General features: G+C 45.4%; 1 protein-coding gene across 18 annotated transcripts in view; it reads left to right on the top strand.

Annotated features, from left to right (window-relative positions):
* The first annotated feature begins 778 nt into the window (after nucleotides 1-778).
* The window catches only part of LOC119442452 (CD109 antigen), a 61,521-nt gene continuing 55,647 nt past the window's right edge, over nucleotides 779-6,652 (top strand). For 8 of the 18 annotated variants that reach the window (XM_049662168.1, XM_049662174.1, XM_049662171.1 and 5 more), the window contains exon 1: nucleotides 4,956-5,133. The gene's annotated coding sequence lies outside the window, so the exon portion shown is untranslated. Of the gene's footprint in view, nucleotides 892-4,955; nucleotides 5,134-6,652 lie in introns of those variants that run through there. The other 10 variants (XM_049662153.1, XM_049662155.1, XM_049662154.1 and 7 more) reach the window with 3 other exon arrangements.

Below are 6,652 nucleotides of genomic sequence, written 5' to 3'. Positions count from 1 at the left end.
ATACATCACTGCACTAAACGCAACGAAGCAGCCCGGCCGCCAGACAAACTCGAGAAGGAGAAACCCGGAGACCGGCTTTATAAGATGAATTGGAAGCAGCCCGGACCACTACTACCAAGAAGCCAGGGCGCGGTGACATTTCGTGTGAGGGTTGAAGGCCACGCCGTACCCAGAGGGAACGCAGCGGCACGTCTTTTTCGGGTTCGATGCCACGAAACGTCGCTGACGCCAGACGTGGAATACTAAACAGCGATCTCACTTTTGCTGCTGTGCTGCACCCCATTACATTTATTCCGGGGCGGCTTCTTTGCACGAACGAGGACACTCGGACAAGCCTCCTTCGCCCTCTCAGCCTGATGTGTTTTTTTTTTTATTATTTGTTCTTTTGTCAAGCATTTCGTCTCAGCTTCACGCTCGCCCCTGGTCTCACAAGCAGGGTTTTAATCCTTTCGATAAGCAACCATTACTGATTCTGGTGCCTCTTATTCGTTCCTGGCTTCTCCACAGAACCACCCATGCCAGCTGCAAGAACCAGCGCTGGCAGCCACTGAAGAATGGTCTCTTCTTGAAGCTATCTCAGCCTGACAACCGGACGCGACCGAAAGACGTCGCCGAGCAAGCGCCGGCTGTTTCGTCCTCCCCTGGAGCGTGTTTTACCTCGGTTATGTCATAGAAGAAAAGCGACCATCGTCTGGCACCGAGCCTTTCTCCCTTTCGTCCGCCTCCTCGCTGGCCATCCCACCACCTGCGCCACAACCACCAGTCGGACGTCCCTCTCGACGACAGGAGTCGGTATATTTGCGACGGCGCCAGCCTCCGAGCAAGAAGTCGGCGTCGTACGATAGTGCCTTAGCCAGCCGTCTGCAGATACGGGCCGCGCAACGAACACAGGTAATTTTGGCACTGCGAGAAATTCTTGAGTACAACATTGTGTCTGCAGCAGACCCTACACTATCACCTCAATGAGCCTATTTGCCGGCTTCGATACGAGGCCTTTACTTGCCGAGCACGTTGAAAGATGACTGAACTGTTGCGACACAGGCACGAGAGTTTAGCGATCTGTTTCCACCTGCAGCTTGTCTTCCTCTGAGCTTCCTTTAAAGGACATGTGTCCTCTCTTCAGGCGTGTCAATCGAACACGCTCCTGATAGCCTGAAGCCTTAAATTTGAGTCGATTGCGGGAAGCAAGAAAGTTGATGCCCGTGAATCGGCTTATTGACGTGCCGCCTTTGTTTTTCTTTTTTTTTTTGCTATCAGCTTATTCAGTTAGAAAAAGCTCCAACAGTTTTCTTACCTATCTATGAATTACCCTGAATTATCACTACGACCCGCCCTGCTGGCCTAGCGGATATGACGTTGCGCTGCTAAGCACGAGGCCGCATGTCGATGAGGGTGAAATGCAAAAACGCCCGAGTGTTGTGCATTGGGTGCACGTTAAACATTCCCTGGTGATCAAAATTAGCGGAGTCTCCCACAACAGCGTGTCTCATAAGCATATTGTGGTTTCGGCACGTAAATCTCCAGAATCTAATTTACATTTTGAATTATCAGCTGCTTTCTGCATTACCATTGACCACCACACCTGATATGTGCCACTGGTTTGACTTCACATCTTGCCTGAACTGAGACGAAAGTCAAGCGTACTTTAGTGCTTTGATTCGAACTTGCAGCGAATAAAATTAGGACATGGTTTCCCTAAGCACGAAAAACTCTCTTTGCGCTGTCGTACATCAAGCGATCTGACTGAATGTGGTCGATAGCCAATGCTCTGACTGAGTGGTCAGCATAACAGAGCAGGGAAACCCAACGAGCCTTTCCTGTTTGCCTTCAAAGACGCAGCAATCAGCACGCGGAAGATAACGTTGATATTGCAGTCTTCCTAGACAGAGCTTAGTGGCAGAAACGGCGGGGAAAGCCTCACACGCGTTTACTGATACAGAAGCGTAGCTTCTTTTTACATTGTTGTTGTTTTTTATTTTCCTTATCTTGCAGAGTATATGTCGGCTGTTTGATGCGCCAACAACCCAAATTATCGACTGCTAACTTCGTGGTTCATTTATAAATTGATGAATAATCATAAGATATATCTATGTAAGTACGTGCGAAATGCAACCGAGGAAGGCAAAGAATTTGATCTATTGATTAGGAAGTAAATGTGAAATAAGCGTGCTTTGTCATCTGACGCAGGACAGGAGTATTTTCCAGATTTCAGGGAGACGCCTTCGTCGCGTAGTGGACTTCGATTTCCAATGACGATAATTACGATATAAGTACTTAGCATCAAGCCGAATACGCTGATTACAGCTGCTATGTAGAAAAAAATTGTCGTTGGCGATTTGATGCTTCAAAGCCGTCGCAGATCTGGCGTGAAAGCCAAAAAAGTACTTCTACAAGATATATTATTTCATAGTGCCATTAGTACATATCATCCCAACTTAAAAGATTATTATACATTTTCGTGGCTATAAAAAAATATTTTTACCGCTTAAAGCCCTATTCCCGAGGCACAGAAATTTACAATGGGTGAATATTTCACATCGGTCATAATGCATGGTGATGCGATGACAAGTTTACTGAGCACAGATACGTCAACGTTAAAGAAAAAGAGGGAACTCTAGGTTTGGATTATCTATCACTACCCTGACTGCACTGCCATTGTAGCATGCCTGAGGATTTCCTCGAAATCATTTTGTTCGCTGCAACACAATCATCAGCCTCCATCATCTACAGGATAAATGCACGCCTGAATCAGTGAGGCCTTCTTATTGTTAGAATTGTGTGACAGCTGCTGCGCGTGTCAGTATTTCGGTGCGCCAACAGTGAATACCATTCCTATAAGCCCACAGTATACGTAGCGCAATTACAGAAAGTACGCACATTCAGACATGTTCCTGCCAGCGCAGGAATCCTCAAACTGCCTTCTGTAGTCTCCTTATGTCACTGGGGAGGTTTTATCAAAATCGTACGTAGACAAATTGAAATTTACTTTGGTTTAGTTACCTAAATGGGAAACCGCTGTTATAGATTTAGTTTAACGCCACTTTCCTATGCTGCGCAGTGGGCTAGGAGAGACTTTGTAGTGGAGTGCTCGGGATCTATTGTTCTCTCGTCGAGAGCTTTTTAGCCTTGACCTAACTGTGAGTGCATGAAAGCTTTTGGATACCACCCTCGTCTCAAAAAAGGCAGTCATACTAGAAACGATATATGTGTATTTCATAGAAAATTAAAATCAGTCAAATCAGGGCCGTGATTATTCCATCCCATGTTATTCCAAGAAAGAGAGAGGAATGATTGTGAGACTAAAAACGCGAACGATCAAAAAAATGACCATTCCTGCTTGCACGCTATATACAGTCAAATTAAACCATATGAATAAAGAGGAATGATACAAATATCAGAATTCTGTTCTTGCTATATACATAAATTTGTTTGTTCAGAGAGAAAGAGAAACACGTTATAAAGGGAAATGCAAATAAGCTCACCAAACCTATCCTAAGTGTTTACGCTGGATAGACGAAGGGGAGAATATAACCACAGAAAATGTCGCCAGTGCAGCGGCCTCAGGAAAGGCTCGACTCAGTAATTGTTGCCATAAGAATGAAATACTGAAATACTGCTCTGCCGAAGACAAGATCCGTTGTCGAAACAACTGCTCCGGCCATGGCTTCTTGTTCAACCACATTTGACCACTTTTTCGGCTAAAATTATGAATTATGTGGTGGATGACATGGTGTCTTATCTCGGCTCAAAACCTTGAAATCTTTATCTCCCAACACTTTGCCCTCAATAAAGTGAGATAGGCTGATGACCTCTGATGATGTCTCCAATCTCTTTGGAATGATGGTCGTTCGGTACTAGAGACTTAGTTCAAAGACATGTAAAAATTAACTTAAGAAATAAAAGACAATTCTTAAAAACTAAAGCTTAACGTTGAAGTAATTTGATACGCAAAAATGATTAGTGGATTTTATACGAGTTTGAGGAACAAGCAGCTTATCTTTAATTGACGTCCGCGTCTTTTCTGCGCTCCTAACAGCCGCTAAAAAGGAACACAGAATAATTGAAAAACTGCCTTGCAGTCTTCCAGCACATAGGTTCTTAGCCTTTTTTCTAAAAAAAAGATTGCTGTCAAGAATGGGTTTGCTTTTAACGTCTTTTAACCCCGCAGCCAGAAATGGATGTAGACGCGGAAGCGTCAAGGATTTTTGCGAGTACGCCGTTTGCATCCGGCCTTTCACCACGCGGTTATCGTTGATGGAATCGAACTATCCTCCTTTGTCCTCCGAAGTGAAACCGGAACCCGTTGAATTATGCCTTGTGTTCTCTGTCTCTTTTCTGCAAGCGGAAAGAGCAACGATAGGTTGTTTATGTAGGCCACCTGGTGCTAACACTTCGAGAGACGCCAAGTAAATAAAACAAGCGATGCGCGTATTGTCTCCGGAACGCTCATCTTGAGCGCGTGTGTCTGTTTTGAAGGCACCGAAGACCTCGAGAAACCAGTGTCACACGCAGCCGCCCATCGGAAATCACTCTCTAACCGCAGCCGTCTCTTTCTTTTCGTTGCTTTATTTTTTTTACTCTTGCCTCCGAGTTTCCATACCGGCCCATGACGTCTCTGCGCTCTTTCTGCTTCTCTCGCTCGCTCCGTGTCCCAACCGCCACTGGCTGCATCAAGGTCCCCGTGGCGGCACTTTCACGGAGACGCGTAATGTGTGTTCTGACTGCGGCGAGTCGAAAGATACGAGCAAAACAAAACTAGTAAAACCACGAATGGCAGGCACGAGAAAGAAAGGCGGCAGCCGCAGCACCTCATCCTCTCTGAAGCCAGGGGGGGGCTCGCATTTTATCTTTATTTCCTCCTTCTTTCCTCTGTTTCCGCAGGACGCTCTTCTCTCGCGTCGGATTGGTCGTCCGGCCAGCGCGAGTAGACGCGCGAAGGCGTTGAAAAAGCTCCCGCTCCCCTCACTTTTGTTCAGGTTCGAACCGTCCATCCCTTGGTCGAGCCCGGCGCGCGTGTACAGTCCGGCGAGCAAGAATCGCCTCACGTGAACGCAGTGCGGTTGCATACCGAGCTCTTGTAAAGACGCCCAGCCAATACTCCTCCTCCTTCGGTATCGACTCCTACCAAGAACGGTCCGTATGCGCCTGCGAATATTTATTTGTTTTTGTTGAACTTTTTCCTCGCACCGTCTCAAGGTCACGCACCCTGACTGTGTTGTTTGTGAGTGTCGTGAAGCCCGAGTACGCAGAAGTAACTTCTCCATCCGTGTCAACGTGACAGCGTATCGATATTTCAGTTGGTGTTTTCGTGTAGTTTGTGTTTTTATAAAGATGTAGTTAAGCGCACATCTCACTTCCCGTGTCAATCCTTGTTATCTACGAGAGTAGCGTGCGTAACACTTATCGTTGTTCCAGTTAAATACGGCGCACATTATCATGTTTGTGCACATGCAAATTTCAAATCACACGCAATACCTACCTTTAATCGTAGAAACTGTTCTAAACACCGAAACAACTGTGCGTTGTCGTTTCTCCTTAAAAGTTCATCTTGGTGAAAAGGAAAAAGCCCTTCTTTTAACCAGGGTACCTTGGTGTAGCCATCTGGCCAAAGAAATCTCCTTACTTTCCATCCATACGTCGACGTCATACTTTCTTTTCGTTTTCTTTTTGTGCCCCTGCGTCTGTCGCAAAGCACCATTTCCGACGCGCCCTTTTGCTCGCTGAGGTAAAAACTTAGCCCGTCATGTTCTCTGGTTCACCAACTTGAGCTACAAGTTGTTATCATTATGCGTTTGGCACGCTGCCTGGTTTGGTCAAGATTAGCCATCGCTACCTCACGCCGTGCGCATCGTTCGGAATCAACAGGCACACAGACCGTTTTCCGACAGCTAACAATCGTAATTTTCCTCACGTGTGAGCTACTAAGGCAATATTTTGTTGTGGCAGTACTCTTGAAGAAATCACGCTGCTGCAAGCGCCGCGAATGGTGCTCGCGCTGGCTAGTTATTTTTCATTTAAGCACTTACATAATTTTTGAGCATTTATGACTCTTTTTTTTTCTTTTTTGCAGTGTCTTAACCACGTTACCATGTACTCGCTTCATTACGGATAGCCTTGTGCAGCGATATTTATGTGCGCCATGTTTGTTCTCATTTAACGAGCCAGTGTCAATGACCACAACACATTTGTGCTGTTGAATATTCATGCTCCGAACGTACTATCGCGCTCAATATGAGTTGCAGCATGGGCATACACCCGTCAGTTCTTTCAATAATAAAAATGACAAGTGGCACATCTTTATATATATATATATATATATATATATATATATATATATATATACAGCGTGCTACCAGTAATCAGAAAGGTGTCCAGCAATTTTTCTTTTGTGTGGAGGCGCTGCCATGCCGCCATACTGTTACTGTATACAAGCATGGCAGCGCCTACACAAACAAAAAGAGAAAAAAAGAAAATAAAGCGAATTCTTGAGTTGCAACTCATATTGAGCGTGATAGTGCAGTAATAGTAGTCAATATGCCAAAGTTTCAGCAAACGGAGACGCGGTGCCAAGAAGGGATGTCGACGTTAAACTTAATTTTATCTATGGGGTGTATTGTAGTGCGTCTACCCTTTGATTGCATTGGATATTTTG

This window comes from Dermacentor silvarum, chromosome 2, assembly GCF_013339745.2.
Source record: "Dermacentor silvarum isolate Dsil-2018 chromosome 2, BIME_Dsil_1.4, whole genome shotgun sequence".
NCBI lineage: Eukaryota > Metazoa > Arthropoda > Arachnida > Ixodida > Ixodidae > Dermacentor > Dermacentor silvarum.
The sequence above is the reverse complement of the archived record's forward strand: the minus strand, read 5'-3'. Positions and strand labels throughout refer to the sequence as shown.